The sequence below is a fragment of the Oncorhynchus mykiss genome, chromosome 26 (assembly GCF_013265735.2).
Source record: "Oncorhynchus mykiss isolate Arlee chromosome 26, USDA_OmykA_1.1, whole genome shotgun sequence".
Classification (NCBI taxonomy): domain Eukaryota; kingdom Metazoa; phylum Chordata; class Actinopteri; order Salmoniformes; family Salmonidae; genus Oncorhynchus; species Oncorhynchus mykiss.
The window spans coordinates 16,285,058-16,302,121 of record NC_048590.1 but is presented as its reverse complement, the minus strand read 5'-3'; the positions used below and the strand labels follow the sequence as shown (position 1 = coordinate 16,302,121).

Sequence of the window (17,064 nt, the reverse complement as noted above, 5' to 3'; positions counted from 1 at the left end):
AATTTTGGTGGAAAATAAGTATTTGGTCACCTACAAACAAGCAAGATTTCTGGCTCTCACAAACCTGTAACTTCTTCTTTAAGAGGCTCCTCTGTCCTCCACTCGTTACCTGTATTAATGGCACCTGTTTGAACTTGTTATCAGTATAAAAGACACCTGTCCACAACCTCAAACAGTCACACTCCAAACTCCACTATGGCCAAGACCAAAGAGCTGTCAAAGGACACCAGAAACTAAATTGTAGACCTGCACCAGGCTGGGAAGACTGAATCTGCAATAGGTAAGCAGCTTGGTTTGAAGAAATCAACTGTGGGAGCAATTATTAGGAAATGGAAGACATACAAGACCACTGATAATCTCCCTCGATCTGGGGCTCCACGCAAGATCTCACCCCGTGGGGTCAAAATGATCACAAGAACGGTGAGCAAAAATCCCAGAACCACATGGGGGGGGACCTAGTGAATGACCTGCAGAGAGCTGGGACCAAAGTAACAAAGCCTACCATCAGTAACACACTACGCCGCCAGGGACTCAAATCCTGCAGTGCCAGACGTGTCCCCTGCTTAAGCCAGTACATGTCCAGGCCCGTCTGAAGTTTGCTAGAGAGCATTTGGATGATCCAGAAGAAGATTGGGAGAATGTCATATGGTCAGATGAAATCAAAATATAACTTTTTGATAAAAACTCAACTTGTTGTGTTTGGAGGACAAAGAATGCTGAGTTGCATCCAAAGAACACCATACCAACTGTGAAGTATGGGGGTGGAAACATCATGCTTTGGGGCTGTTTTTCTGCAAAGGGACCAGGACGACTAATCCGTGTAAAGGAAAGAATGAATGGGGCCATGTATCATGAGATTTTGAGTGAAAACCTCATTCCATCAGCAAGGGCATTGAAGATGAAACTATGGCTGGGTCTTTCAGCATGACAATGATCCCAAACACACCGACCGGGCAACGAAGCAGTAGCTTCGTAAGAAACATTTCAAGGTCCTGGAGTGGCCTAGCCAGTCTCCAGATCTCAACCCCATAGAAAATCTTTGGAGGGAGGTGAAAGTCCGTGTTGCCCAGCAACAGCCCCAAAACATCACTGCTCTAGAGGAGATCTGCATGGAGGAATGGGCCAAAATACCAGCAACAGTGTGTAAAAACCTTGTGAAGAATTACAGAAAACGTTTGACCTCTGTTATTATACCCTTTGTTGGCAATGACAAAGTATTGAGATAAACTTTTGTTATTGACCAAATACTTATTTTCCACCATAATTTGCAAATAAATTCATAAAAAATCCTACAATGTGATTTTCTGGATTTTTTTTCCCCTCATTTTGTCTGTCATGGTTGAAGTGTACCTATGATGAAAATTACAGGCCTCTCATCTTTTTAAGTGGGAGAACTTGCACAATTAGTGGCTGACTAAATACTTTTTTTGCCCCACTGTGTGTGTGTGTGTGTGTATTTCAGATGGGAAGTATTCGGACGCCTTAAGCAGAAGTTTACTGAAATGATTACTAGGTTGTTAGGTCGAAATAAAAGTTTCAGCTTTGATACCGGCAATACCCTTCAGATATAAGGAAAAGTTGGCGGTATGGTAAAGTTGGCAGAAAAAAACATCTTGGTATGAAAGGGATCTTACACAAATGCAGAAAGCCCATTCAGAACGCACCTGGCACACATCTAAGCATGCATACAGCCCCACACACACCTACACAAGCCACTGGGCTCACTTACATCATGGCGTTAACACAGTATAGCAGGTGCATAACGGTGAAGGGACTGAAATCGCAGTATGAGTAATCTCGTCACTAGCTTTCTCTGACAGGTGTTGGCGACAACCAGAGAACTTGATTAAGAGGGAAAGCAAGGAAAGTGGGAAAGTGACAATGGTAAAAGAGAGTGGTAAATGCAGATTAAGACAGAGAGTATTGGGGGCACATGTCAGGTCAGGTGTGTGTGTGTGTGTACTGTGCGTTACTTCGTCTTTGATTATAACCAAAGCCATTTCCTTCCCAAGGATCATTCCTCATTACCCTCTCCACGTTAGATTGCACTAGATAGTTCAGCAGATACAAACACATTACTGCCTCATATCTGTCTTGCATTCACGTGTAATGGATTCCCGGTTCCCAAGGGTATATAATCATCCACTTAACCTGGCAGTATAAAGAATGAGAACCAATATGCTGTTGTTTGATTACGGTAGCTACCAGCTTAGCAGGCCTTTCCTGGTGCAGACAGTGTTGCTGGTGAGCTAAGGCCAAACAACATGGCCAATGGCATAGGGCTACACTCTCAGAATATAGGAGAACCCTTTTTGCTTCTCTTGGTTCCTCTGTGAAAAGGGTTCTACCTGGAGCCAAAAAGGGTTCTTCAAAGGGTTCTATTGGGACAACCAAAGCACCCTTCAGGTTGTCGATAGTTCCTTTCTTTTTCTAAGAGTGTAGAATTCAATCAAACTCTCACTGCAGGGGTAGCTCAACTGTGGTAAAGCTGGCCTAATCATAATCAGTGCAATCTTAGAGACATTGAGTTAAAACTGTTAGTGGGAAATGCAGAGTTCCTCAGAGGTTCTCACCATATAGAATTAATAATCGTAGAAATATAATTAGACATTCTATTGCTGCAGTTCACACCCCCGCTGTGGGAACATAACAGAGTTCCGGTGCCGTAACCCGGACGATCGTGTTTACTAGTTGAAACACCGGCTGGTAAGTAATTCATGTTTGAAATGAATGAATTATATTATAGTCCTCTGCATATGCTCCCCCACATTTCCTAACAGAGTGACTGGTCGAAACACACCATGTTTGTTTCGCAGTACTGGTCTGATAGAATCCAGCCCTAATTATGTTCACTTCAGTTAGCGAGTGTTTGCAATTTAGCTCGCTTCAAAAAAATATATAGCAAAATAGACTAACTCAAAGGAGTCCGAAAAAAGTTACTCACAGAAGACAATCAAATACACTTCCCACTGGGCAAAAAAACAGGTTGAATTAAAGTGTGTGTCCCCCCCCCCAAAAAAAGAAAAGTTAATGTGATGATGTTCAATCTTTGAAAAAAAGTAATCAACATAAGGGATTTAAAAAACAAACAAAATATGTAACTTTTAACCTAAATCCAATGACATGGTGATTTTTTTTGTTAATTTCCCATTGAATTTCCCGTCGAACCAAATGTAAATCAAAACTAGACGTTGAACTGACGTCTGTGCCAAGTGGGTTGGATGTTTAGTTAATGTCCTAAAATGTTAATTGAAACACTGAAGTTGTTAAGTAGCAAAGAAATTGAGACTAGTTAACAGTGGCGGTATATTCTTACGAATTCTTTCAGGGACAAAAGCCTGTGAGAACATAATTATCAAAATCATAATTACTGTTGGTGGAGTTAGTGGAGGACTGTTTGCATGGAGAAAGAGGATGCTAATTAGTAGACTCACACAGAACCGTAATAATACTAATAATAATAATAATAAACAATAGGAAAACAATCAAATAGAAAGAACAGTAATATAGAGAGATAAGCACTCCAACAGATTGTGGGCCACTCCTCCACACATCTTTTCCAATAAACATATAGTACCATTTCAGTCATGTTGTCTTTACCCGTAAAAAAAAAATGATGCACGTACGTCGCTTTGGATAAAAGCATCTGCTAAATGGTATACATTTTTATGTGATATAAAAGAGTACGATTCAGTTTGAAATAATACAAAAAAAAGTGGTGAGTCCAACATTGATCTTCCCTCTTTGCACGGCAGGTCTATAGCTTGTGAGATAACTCATATCTTCACAGCCTGAGTTGCGTTAAAAAACCCTATTGCTCAGAACCTGAAGCAAGGATATGCATATTCTTGATACCATTTGAAAGGAAACACTTTGAAGTTTGTGGAAATGTGACATTAATGTAGGAGAATATAACACATTAGATCTGGTAAAAGATCAACTCAGCAAAAAAATAAACGTCCCCTTTTCAGGACCCTGTCTTTCAAAGATAATTCGTAAAAAATCCAAATAACTTCACAGATCTTCATTGTAAAGGGTTTTAACACTGTTTCCCATGCTTGTTCAATTAACCACAAACTATGAATGAACATGCACCTGAGGAAAGGTCGTTAAGACACTAACAGCTTACAGACGGTAGGCAATTAAGGTCACAGTTATGAAAACGTAGGCCTCTTTAGTGTCCTTTCTACTGATTCTGAAAAACACCAAAAGAAAGATTCCCAGGGTCCCTGCTCATCTGCTTGAACATGCCTTAGGCATGCTGCAAGGAGGCAGATGTGGCCAGGGCAATAAAGTGCAATGTCCATACTGTGAGACACCTAATACCCTGACTACAGCGACGCGAGCGGTGAAAAATAAATGTAGAAATATATATTATTCAATTATTGCCCCCACACGGCTCGCGCGCGCCAACGAGCGTCTGCGTTGCCAAAGGTTCAAATGGAAGTCAGTTCTGTTTGTGACGCAAATCATGCTGCAAGTCCTGCCTCTCTCATCTCCTCATTGGTTTATAGGAGCCGGTACCCACGTGCCATTTCCTCATTGGTTATACCCACGTGGGTGACTGAAAGACGAACGAGGTCTGTGGCGGTGATGCACCTAATTTATGAAAGTTGCCAATCGCAATATAAAGTCCAGAGAAGAAAAAGCCTGGAAGGAGGAGAGATGCCTAGAAATGATTCAGTTAACTGTTTTATGTGTGGATTAATTGTCAAAGTGTGCATTTCAGGTAAAATAACAACTCAATGTGTATATCTCAGGACAAATTAGCTAGCAACAGCAAGCTAGCTAAATAGGACAAATTAGCTAGCAAGTGCAAGCTAGCTAGCTAATTTGCCAAAAAATGTTAAATGCTTTTCGACCTGTTCCCAAATGAATGTAATTGGTTCAGAGTTTGTTTTGATATTTTAACCTGCGTGACGTGAACGCGTTTGGTGTGGGGGGACAAAATCCATTTATGCACGATGGCGCACATGCGCAGTCGGTTTGGGTTCCGTGTAAGACAGCGCTACAGGGAGACAAGATGGACAACTGATCGTCCTCGCAGTGGCAGGCCACGTGTAACAACACCTGCACAGGATCGGTACATCCGAACATCACACCTGCGGGACAGATACAGGATGGCAACAACAACTGCCCGAATTACACCAGGAACGCACAATCCCTTCATCAGTGCTCAGACTGTCCGCAATAGGCTGAGAAAGGCTGGACTGAGGGCTTGTAGGCCTGTTGTAAGGCAGGTCCTCACCAGACATCACCGGCAACGTCGCCTATGGGCAGAAACCCACCATCACTGGACGAGACAGGGCTGGCAAAAAGTGCTCTTCGCTGACGAGTCGCGGATTTGTCTCACCAGGGGTAATGGTCAGATTCGCGTTTATCGTCGAAGGAATGAGCGTTACACCGAGGCCTGTACTCTGGAGCGGGATCGATATGGAGGTGGAGGGTCCGTCATGGTCTGAGGCATTGTGTCACAGCATCATAGGACTGAGCTTGTTGTCATTGCAGACAATCTCAATGCTGTGCGTAACAGGGAAGACATCCTCCTCCCTCATGTGGTACCCTTCCTGCAGGCTCATCCTGACATGACCCTCCAGCATGACAATGCCACCAGCCATACTGCTCGTTCTGTGTGTGATTTCCTGCAAGACAGGAATGTCATTCTTCTGCCATGGCCAGCGAAGAGCCCGGATCTCAATCCCATTGAGAACGTCTGGGACCTGTTGGACTGGAGGGTGAGGGCTAGGGCCATTCCCCCCCAGAAATGTCCGGGAACTTGCAGGTGCCTTGGTGGAAGAGTGGGGTAACATCTCACAGCAAGAACTGGAAAATCTGGTACAGTCCATGAGGAGGAGATGCACTGCAGGACATAATGCAGCTGGTGGCCACACCAGATACTGACTGTTACTTTTGATTTTGACCCCCCTTTGTTCAGGGACACATTATTCAATTTCTGTTAGTCACATGCCTTTGGAACTTGTTCAGTTTATGTCTCAGTTGTTGAATCTTGTTATGTTCATACAAATATTTACACATATTAAGTTTGCTGAAAAGAAATGCAGTTGACAGGGAGAGGACATTTCTTTTTTTGCTGAGTTTACAAAGGAAAAAAAACATGTTTTTTTGTTGTTTTTTTGTCTATCATCCTTGAAATGCAAGAGAAAGGCCAAAATGTCATTTCAGGTTAGGCGCAATTTAGATTTTGGCAACTAGATGGCAGCAGTGTATGTGCACAGTTTAAGACTGATCCAATGAACCATTGCATTTATGTTCAAAATGTTGTATCAAGACTGCCCAAATGTGCCTAATTGGTTTATTAATACATTTTCAAGTTCATAACTGTGCACTCTCCTCAAACAATAGCATGGTATTATTTCACTGCAATAGATACTGTAAATTGGACAGTGCAGTTAGATTAACAAGAATTTAAGCTTTCTGCCCATATCAGATATGTCTATGTCCTGGGAAATGTTCTTGTTACTTAAAACCACAGTTGAGCTAACGTAGGCTAATGTGATAAGCATGAGGTTGTAAGTAACAAGAACATTTCCCAGGACATAGCTGTCCAACATGACTCCAAACCAAAGATGTCAAACAGTAGGCCTACACAACAGTGGTGGCTGGGAGAAGTGGGGAGGATGGACAACTTATTTAATCGGCAGACAATTTGCTACAACAGAATGTTGATAGTCATAATACGTAATACATCCCAATTGGCTTATTTGTCTCAGGTCGGTCTATTTTTTTCCCCCGTTTTTCTGCATATCTATCTGACTTATGCTAATGTTCTGGTGACTGGTGAAAAGAAATAGCAGGAAAGAAAACTGGAGCACATATGGAAATGAAAGGAGGTGAGAAAAGAGGGGGAGTGTAGAGTAGAACACCTATTTATGTTTTGGGGAATGAGATCGACAGAGGGTAATTGTGGGACGAGGGAACCAACTCCAGTAGTTGATGTAATGATAAAAAGGGCCAAACACTAAATAACTACCAAACACACAATCCCTCAGACTAGTTCATTCACACACACTACCATGATGTTTCTTGACAATGTTTAGATGAGGTGAGACACACTTCTGTTTGACTATCTTTCCCACTGGTGGTCAATTTAAACCCTGCACGCTCACAGAAACGTTACACTATATCCCGACAGTGTCAAACCTGCTGATGCAGTAAGTCCTTTGTGGCCTCATTCAGCTTTTAAATCAAAGTAGCCATAACACCACTGTCACCCAGGAAGTAAACAATGCCAGAGTGAGCACAAAATATACGTGTCTGTTTCATAAATAACGTCCCCTGCCTCCTTCTCCAAGCATAGGAACGCTTGACAGCCGGCATGTCATTATCCCTAATTGCATCTTCACTCTCTCCAAAGACACCAGGAAGAATAATTCAACTGCACAAAAAACAATGAGAGTCAGTCAACTACTGCAGATTAACAATATCGAATCAGGCTAATCTATTAAATGTTCAGAAAACAATTGAGAACGAACGAAGACAGACAGACAGACAGACAGACAGACAGACAGACACTGCGAAGGAGAGAGAGGTACTGCGAAGGAGAGAGAGGTACTGCGAAGGAGAGAGAGAGGGAGAGCGGTACTGAGAAGGAGAGAGAGAGAGAGAGAGGGAGAGAGAGGTACTGAGGAGAGAGAGAGAGAGAGGGAGAGAGAGGTACTGAGAAGGAGAGAGAGAGGTACTGAGAAGGAGAGAGAGAGAGAGAGCAGGAGAGGTACTGAGAGTAAGAGGTAGACAGAGAGAGCAGGAGAGGTACTGAGAGTAAGAGGTAGACAGAGAGCAGGAGAGGTACTGAGAGTAAGAGGTAGATAGAGAGAGAGTCCGAGTAGGAGAGAGAGACTTTGCCCTGGGACTCTGATCAGGCTCACTATTTTTTCAAAAACAGAGGGAATACTTGATCTAGGAAAATCTATGGCTGTGTGAACCGTGTCGCAAACTTTACCCAGAACGTATTTTCGAAAGAAAGCTCCAGCTTTCAGCTTCAGCATCAACACACTCTTCCCGATTTCCAACAGATTTGTTGCCATGGCAACTAAACCCCGAGCTGAGCAAGTAAAACAGCACCTTGTGAACTTCTCAATGAGGGAGCGAGTCACTGTGGACTGTGGTGTGGGGGACCATGCATGCTAATGATATAATGGAGGACCTTGTTAGGGGTGAAACTAATAGACGCAAACACATTTACAGAAGTTTCCATTTGGTTGATTTGATTTGTTGCGTTTAGTGTACTTCCTTGTTCCAACCATGGATCTCTATTTGCCTCAATGAAGACAGCAAATCACCATCGAGCAACTCTTCGCAAGATGAAACACGCATTCACCCGCCATGGGTGATCTGCATGTACCCTACATAGAGTCCGGTGTGGCTCAGACGGAAAAGCGCGGCACTGGCTGAGTTGTGATCGTCGGTTTGATTCCCACTGAGGCCACCCATATGAAAATGTAGACATTAAGTCTATAAGTCACTTTGGATAAAAGTGTCTGGTAATTGGCATATGCTGTATTTCACTTTCAATACATTTGCAAATAATGTCTAAAAACATGTTTTCACATTGTCATTAATGGGATTCTGTGTATAGATAGATGAGGAAAAAAAGCTATTTGATTAATTTTGTATTGAGGCTGTAAAACAACAACGTGGAATAAGTCTAGGGGTGTGAATACTTTCTGAAGGCACTGTATACCTCACATGCGACCTACGAGCTGACAAGGTAAAAAAAAAAAAGACGTTTTGCCTCTGAACAAGGCAGTTAACCCACTATTCCTAGGCCGTCATTGTCAATAAGTATTTGTTCTTAACTGACTTGCCCAGTTAAATAAAGGTCTAATAAAACATTTTAAATGATAAGACTATGTAATGTGTATGTCAACAAAGTCTATTAAACTGAATAGCTGACCAAATGTAACATTCTAGAAAAACCGTGTGCAATTAAGTATTATGCATTTAGCTGGCTAAGATCAAGGAATGGTCATGAGAAACGAATATCAAAGCAAGTATTTTAACTTTGCAAAAATTAATGGCTGTCATGTGCCGTTTACTGAGGAGTGGCTTCCGTCTGGCCATTCTACCATAAAGGCATGATTGGTGGAGTGCTGCAGAGGTGGTTGTCCTTCTGGAAGGTTCTCCCATCTGCACAGAGGAACTCTGGAGTTCTGTCAAAGTGACCATCGGGTTCTTGGTCACCTCCCTGAGGTGTCAATTGTGGGACCATATGTGTGTGCCTTTCTAAATCATGTCCAATCAATTGAATTTACCACAGGTGGACTCCAATCATGTTGTAGAAACATCTTAAGGATGATCAACAGAAATAGATGCACCTGAGCTCAATTTTGAGTCTAATAGCAAAAGGTCTGAATGCTTATGTAAATAAGGTATTTATTTTTTATAAATTTGAAAAAATGGATAAAAACCTGTTTTCGCTTTGTCATTACAGTGTGTAGATCGATGAGTTTTTTTTTTTAATTAATCGATTTTAGAATAAGGCTGTAACGTAACAACATGTGGAAAAAGTCAAGGGGTCTGAATACTTATCAAATGCACTGTATATCCTAAGGTTAACTGACAAGACAAAGCATGAACAAAGAGATGCCCACTAGGCCAGAGGCCTAGGTAATTAGAATTGATCATACAACCTTCCTCCGTGGACTAGATATAGTATAAGAGACCGAACAAAGGTGTTTAATTCCATTGGTAACATCTAAAGGTCAAACGATGTATAACATCTGAAGGCCAATCAAACAATACCAAGTATACAGTAACCTGAACACCCAGGCACAATCTCCACAGGGTGTCACAGCATATAAAGGCTTGTGTGGCGGGATGAGACCAACGTAAATAAGTCAGAATTCCCGAGAAGACAATAAAATCCCTTTGTATAGAGTCATTTAGAGTTCCACCGGGTACAGATACAAGTTACCATAGAGATCCTACATCCATATAGGACGGCATAAAGGTTATCCTCAGAGGACAAGTTTAGATAGATACCAGACATGGCTGCTGTAGAATTATTATATCACATTAAAATCGGTCCTCTGGATACTGTAGAGAGAGATATATATTTTGGCCCCTTAGAGGGGGGAAGGGCTGACTGATCCTTGGGAATTGTCCGTTGTGTCTTCCTTGTGCGCCTGGGCCATTTGGAATTCAGCACCAGATGACAGACAGCACATACTGTATCTCATTTACATAAGTATTCACACCCCTTCGCTATGGCACTCCAAATTGAGCTCAGGTGCATCCAATTTCCTTTGATCATCCTTGAGATGTCACTACATCTTGATAGGAGTCCACTTGTGGCCAATTCAATTGTTTGGACATGATTTAGTAAGAAACACCTGTCTATAGGGTCCCACAGTTGACAGAGCATGTCAGAGCAGAAACTATACCACGAAGTTCAAGGAACTGTCCGTAGATCTCTGAGATGAGACATATATCTGGGGAAGGGTATAAAACAATGTATAGTGTTGAACGTTTCCAAGAGCACAGGGGTCTCCATCATTGGGAAATTTAAAAAGTATGGTTCTACCCAGACTCTGACTAGAGCTGGCCATCCAACCAAACTGACCAACCAGGCAAGAAGGACCTTGGTCAGGGAGGTGACCAAGAACCTAATGGTCACTCTGCCAGAACAACAGAGTTCCTTGGCTGAGATGGAGAATCTGCCAGACAGAGAACAGTCTCTACAGCACTTCACCAATCTGGGCTTTATGGGAGAGTGGCCATACGGAAGCCACTCCTGAGAAAAAGGCACATGACAGCATACCTGGAGTTTTCAAAAAGGCCAGTGAAATCCTCTGAGAGCATAAGGCAAAATAATCTGTGGTCTGATAAGACAAAAATGTAACTCTTTGGCCTGAATGCAAAGTGCTCTGTCTGGAGAAAACCCGTCTAACAGCGTCCCTACCGTGAAGCATGGTGGTGGCAGCATCATGCTATGGGGATGCTTTTCAGCGGCAGGGACTGTGAGACTGGTAAGGATAGAGGGAACAATGAATGGTGCCAAATACAGGCAAATTATTGATAATAACCTGCTTCAGAGTGCAAACGACCTTAGATTGGGGCAAAGATTTGTGTTCCAACAGGACAATGACCCCAAGTATACAGCCAAAGCAATGCTGGAATGACTTCAAAACAAGAATGTGAAATCCTTGATTGGACCAGCCAAAGCCCAGACTTGAAACCCATTGAAAATCTGTGGAAAGACTTGAAGATTGCTGTTCACCGCAGCTCCCCACTTAATTTAACAGATCTTAAGAAAATCTGCATGGAAATATGGGAGAAAATCCCCCAATCTAGATGTGCAAGTCTGATACAGACATTCCCATAATGACTCAAAGCTGTAATCGCCTGGCCTCCCGGGTGGCGCAGAGACTCTGGGTTCGCATCCAGGCTCTGTTGCAACCGACCGCGACCGGGATGTCCCTGGTGCGACGCACAATTGGCCCAGCGTCGTCCGGGTTAGGGAGGGCTTGGCCGGTAGGGATATTCTTGACTCATCGCGCACCAGCGACTCCTGTGGCGGGCCGGGCGCAGTGCACGCTAACCAAGGTTGCCAGGTGCACGGTGTTTCCTCCGACACATTGGTGTGGCTGGCTTCCGGGTTGGATGCGCACTGTGTTAAGAAGCAGTGCGGCTAGGTTGGGTTGTGTATCGGAGGACGCATGACTTTCAACTTTTTTTTCCCGAGCCCGTATTGGAGTTGTAGCGATGATACAAGATAGTAGCTACTAAACAATTGGATACCACGAAATTGGGGAGAAAATAAATAAATAAATAAAAAATATTTTAAAAAAGCTGTAATCGCCTAAATGGTGCTTCTACAAAAAACAAATTCTGATTGGCTGGGCCTGGCTACCAAGTGGTTGGGCCTATTCCCTCCCAGGCCCACCCATGGCTGCACCCCTGCCCAGTCATGTGAAATCTATAGATTAGGGCCTAATGAATTTATTTCAATTGAAATGTAACTCAGTAAAATCTTTGAAATTGTTGCATGTTGTTTTTTATATTTTTGTTCAGTATAATATGCTTAAATGCGAATGACGTGCGACAGACACTGGGAGCTAATTGAGGATATCATTACATCAAACACCCTGAACTGGAATGGATATTTGTTCAATGAGGAAGTGTCATATTAGCTGCACTGTGACACTTCAGCTGTATTTATAATACTTGCAAACTGGAGGAGAGCAGTGGGGAGGATGAGGTGAAAAGGGGAGTGGAAAATGAGTCTTTAAAAAGGACTTATTTGCAATAAATAGATAGATAATGCAGCAACCATGTCGCTAAATCTAGCACTCTGCGGCCTGCTGACTATCAAGAGCAGGCTCTTCAACAAAGTGCTTGTGGATTGTGTTGACATGCATGAGGTCCCTGGTTCAAGTCCAGCTCCTGGCTCTATCCCCCAAATTCACAACAGCGTGTTAAGCATTTTTTGTAGTGTTATAATACTTAATGTCACACAGTAAAGAGTTTTTTTGCTCATTAAAAAGGCGCTATACAATATAGCATAAGAGCATTATCACAGTATGCACCAGGAATACACAACACCACCTGATCAAACCAATCAGATCTACAAGAAAGCTCCTCAGTTAGCTGATTACACATTCATGTGTGACAGAGTTTTACCATCGGAGTATTGAGTTGTGGACTGAATGAAGCCACCATCTTTACAAGAACTCAATCTCACTACTATGCCAGATTACGGGGTATCAAGATAAACTCTTGATACCCTGTCTAAATAGCCCCATGTAAACCATCAAAATATTAATGAGCCTTCTATTGCAAAGTGTACTCCTTTTGAGGGAACTTCCCACAGAATGTTTGGCAAAAAAACATTAATTCGTGACATTCTGGACAACAGCGTTTGAAATGCAGTAAAGAGTAAATCAATGTAGTCTCACTGAAATAAAAAATAAATATAATTGAAAACGAGAGAGAGAGCGTGAAAGAAGAGAGACTGAGCAAGAGACAGATGCTGTCATTGTTGCCCAAATGATTATTGTTGTGTAAAGGGTGTGTTGGTGAGACTGAGAGGGAGGAAGAGTGTGTGGTTGAGGCATTTGGTTTTACACTCCACTTAACGTCAGCACTCTCCCACACAATAGGAAACAAACAAAAGACACTTCAAAATAGGTCCAGCATGGCCTTGATCACATCGGCATCTGATCTCACAACCAACCTGACAAGAGGCACAATGGTACATTTTGTGAAGTGTGTGTATGCAGTACAGTGCCTGTCTAGTACTAGCACCTGTATGTACACATTTTTCCTTCCACTTAAAAGGACTTCTCTGTGCATTGTCCAGGAACACACACACACACGCACGCACGCACGCACACAGGCACACACGCACACACACTTTAGCCTAGTGGTTAGAGTTTTGGGCCTGTAACCAAAAGGTTGCTGGTTCAAATCCCGAGGTGAAACATCTGTCGTTCTACTCTTGAGCAAGGCAGTTAACCCCCCACAACAAAAAGCCCCCCCGCACATCTCCAATTCAGAGGGGTTGGGTTAAAAGCACAAGCCAAGTTTCGGTTGGACCTCGTGTGCAACTGATGATACAAAACATGTATTATTTATTATGACCTCTTTCTCCCTCTCTTTTACACACATACACACTCCTACTATACAGAGTTGGGTTGGCATGTTCACCCTCAGTGGAGCCAGTGTTTGTGATAATTATCCCGACCCGAATGTTGGCACACCAAGAGCTACAAGTCGCCCACAAAACTCTCAAGGACAAAAACAACACCAGCTGCAGGAGCATAACGTAAACACTCCCTCTACTTTCTCCACCCCCCCCCCCTCCCCTTTTTTTTATCGTTCCTGTTAAAAACTGATTTTCAGTTCAGGCCTTGTTAGGGAACACAACAGGAGAAAAAAAACATGGCTAAATAGAAAAGGCCAAAACTTTGGGGTATGCCTGTTCCATTTGCTCTCGGCTCGTGCAAGTCAATGTAAACAGTGGGCTACAGCCAACTGAGAAGTCAGAGTTCATCAGTTCACCCGCGTTGGCCTGTTGAAGCGTGGGAGTGCATATGGAGGAGGCGGTGTCTGTGCCCTCACTACGTTTACCAAGCTCGACGTTCTTAAGCATTTTGCTGCAATATACAACATCAACAACAAGAGTTCCATTGATTTGAATGACAAGTCACTTTGATGGTCCTCAGTTGGTTGGTCAAAACACACAGTGCATTCGGAAAGTATTCAGACCCCTTGATATTTTGTTACATTACCGACTTATTCTAAAATTGATTAAATTGTTTTTTCCCCCCTCATCAATCTACACACAATACCCTATAATGACAAACCAAAAAAAACTGTTTTTAGACATTTTTGTACTTCGTTGGCAATGATTACCGTATTCTAGGGTATAATTGATACAAGCTTGCCACACCTGTATGTGGGGAATATTTCCCATTCTTCTCTGCAGATCGTCTCAAGCTCTGTCAGGTTGGATGGGGAGTGTCGCTGCACAGCTATTTCAGGTCACTCCAGAGATGTTCAATCGGGTTTCAGTCCTGGCTTGCCCACTCAGAGACCTGCCGTGAAGCGGTGTGTTGGCTGTGTGCTTAGGGTCATTGTCCTGTTGGAAGGTGAACCTTCACCCCAGTCTGAAATCCTGAGCACTCTGGAGCAGGTTTTCATCATGGATCTTTCTGTACTTTGCTCCGTTCATCTTTCCCTCAATTCTGTCTAGTCTCTCAGTCCCTGCAGCTGAAAAACATCCCCACAGCATGATGCTGCCACCTCTACGCTTCACCGTAGGGATGGTGCCAGGTTTCCTCCAAACGTGACGCTTGGCATTCCAAGCGGGCTGTCATGTGCCTTTTACTGAGGAGTGGCTTCAGTCTGGTCAACATAAAGGCCTGATTGGTGGAGTGCTGCAGAGATGGTTGTTCTACTGGAAGGTTCTCCCATCTCCACAGAGGAACTCTGGAGCTCTGTCAGAGTGACCATCGAGTTCTTGGTCACCTCCCTGACCAAGGCCCTTCTCCCCCGATTGCTCAGTTTGACAGATGGCCAACTCTAGAACGCGTCTTGGTGGTTCCAAACTTCTTCCATTTAAAAATGATGGAGGCCACTGTGTTCTTCGGGACCTTCAATGCTGCAGAAATGTTTTGGTACCCTTCCCCAGATTTGTGCATTGACAAAATCCTGTCTCAGAGCTCTATGGACAATTCCTTCGACCTCATGGCTTGGTTTTTGCTCTGACATGCACTGTCGACTGTGGGACCTTATATAGACAGGTGTGTGTCTTTCCAAATCATGTCCAATCAATTGAATTTACCACAGGTGGACTCCAATCAAGTTGTAGGAACATCTCAAGGATGATTAATGGAAACAGGATGCACCTGACCTCAATTTAGAGTCTCATAGCAAATGGTCTGAATACTTATGTAAATAAGGTATTTAAAATTTTAAAAAATTATATACATTTGAAAACGTTTCTAGAAATCTGTTTTCACTTTGTCATTATGGGGTACAGTGGGTAGATTGATGAGGACATTTTTTTTTTTTTTTAAATATATATATATATATATATATATATATATATATTAGAATAAGGCTGTAACGTAACAAGATGTGGAAAAAGTCAAGGGTTCTGAATACTTTCCGAATACACTGTAGAGAATTGAAGTTAACACATTTGTAATAGAAAAAAATCCAAAGTTCCTATACCAGCCTGTAAGACCACATAAAGTATTCTTATCCTATGATGAAATTGTACTGTAGGGCTGATCAGTCTGGCTTTATCTGTGGGTATGAGTTGGGCAGTCAGTGGGGCTCAATGTTCCTCTTCCAAAAGAAGGAAAGCCAATACAAGGGAGGTGACAGCTCCAGGAATACTTGGAATTCTGAAATGTTGAAATGTAAACTTTCTCTAGGGAAAGTTTATTTCTGTATTTTATCCTGAACCAGGGGAAAGTTTCTCACTGACACCCATTATTGTTCCTCACTCCACAGCTACCCACTGTATATTATACTCTCATTATTGTGCTTTTTTTTTTTTTGCTAAATATTTTCTTAAAACTGCACTGTTGGTTAAGGGCTTGTAAGTAAGCATTTTACTGTAAGGTCTACACTTGTTGTATACAGCACATGTGACTAATAACATGTGATTTGATTTTGATTTGAAAAAAACAAAACCTGAGATAAATTTGAATCATCACGTGGTTGCTATGGGATTGGATAAATATTGATTTAGTAAATTAGTAGCCCTAAGTAGCCTATGTGAAGGAAAGATACCACTATAATGCTAACTCTCCTAAGGGATATTGGTGTGGTTTTTGAAGATGTTGCCATGGTGATAAGAAATTGCTTGTTGCCATGACCATGTATCCAAAACACTTCCCAAAAAGTATTAAAGTTGCAGTCATAATAATAAATAGTTATTATCTGTGTGTGTGTGTCAGAAAATATAAAATTAACATAGTTTGCCCAGCACATTAGCATCAATTAGTATGTTAGCTAGGTCTGTAATCTGGGAATTGGCTGAAAATAGCAATATTGCCAGGGAAATGTAGGCTTACCTCTATCTTTTCTCGTCAATAATGGTCCTCCCTGTAGGATACTCGGTGAGTAGCCTAACTTTCAGTCTCTCTCTCTCCCTCTCTCTAGTTGTCTCTCTTGTGCGTGAGGTTCCCGTTGTAAAACTAGAACCGCTTTAAAATATATCAGTACTGTAGAAATAGTAGCCTACACATTTGAATTCCCGTTGGGCGAACACGTTTCTGGAACTCCGCAATGGTGATAGGCTATATTTCAATCAGTTTACATTGCGCTCCTTCTCCAGTACAGAAGGTGGCGGTAACACCATTTCTGTTTCCCTGTTTTACTCTGTTTTACTCTAGACTCCGTTCCAGGAAGTGTTGATTGACGTCATGGTAGCAACACTAGCTGGATCACCATTAATACTTCCGGTTTTCAAATTTAGCCTCCAAAATAAAAGTACGCTGTAAACACTATGTGTATGCTATAGCATCCCATTGGTTCCTGCATTAACGCCACACCTAAGTGCACCACATTGGTTCCTGTATGAACACA

At 42.4% G+C, this 17,064-nt stretch overlaps 1 protein-coding gene across 2 annotated transcripts in view; it reads right to left on the bottom strand.

The window, feature by feature from the left end:
• Nucleotides 1-16,830, bottom strand: part of LOC110506293 (tetraspanin-4) — a 110,883-nt gene extending 94,053 nt beyond the window's left edge. Inside the window, exon 1 of one of the 2 annotated variants that reach the window (XM_021585758.2) lies at nucleotides 16,551-16,830. The gene's annotated coding sequence lies outside the window, so the exon portion shown is untranslated. Of the gene's footprint in view, nucleotides 1-14,413; nucleotides 14,561-16,550 lie in introns of those variants that run through there. The other variant, XM_021585759.2, reaches the window with a different exon arrangement.
• Between the last annotated feature and the right edge of the window lie 234 nt (nucleotides 16,831-17,064).